The following is a 429-nucleotide window of genomic DNA, read 5'->3' as shown; positions in this document are numbered from 1 at the left end:
CATCTGGTAATCATTACCCATTAAGAAGAACTTGTAGGTTAAGTCTGTCTTTGAACCGACACTACTGACAACTATGACTTATAAATACCATGCCACGCCCAACGCTGCCTAGTTCTCCTGTCACCTGATTCTTCACTGTCTGTTACTTCGAAAATTGGGAAGATTCTGTTTGTAATAACGACGACAAAACAGGTAAAAGTATTTAGTTGTTGTTTTTTTTCTTTTTCACTATCACATCACGTGAGTATTGTCATTATGAATTCGAGGTAGAAAGCAAATTATCAATAAGTGGATCGCACTATATTTAACAAACGCAATTCTTTTCACTTTTCTTTGGAAGAATGCTAGAGAGAAGCAGCTTTTACTATATACCTTGAGGAAGAAAGGGGAGAAGAAGAAGGTGATGATGCAGATAATAAAAATGTGATC

This window comes from Penaeus monodon, chromosome 24, assembly GCF_015228065.2.
Source record: "Penaeus monodon isolate SGIC_2016 chromosome 24, NSTDA_Pmon_1, whole genome shotgun sequence".
NCBI classification, from domain to species: Eukaryota; Metazoa; Arthropoda; class Malacostraca; order Decapoda; family Penaeidae; genus Penaeus; species Penaeus monodon.
Note: the sequence above shows the minus strand (reverse complement) of the source record.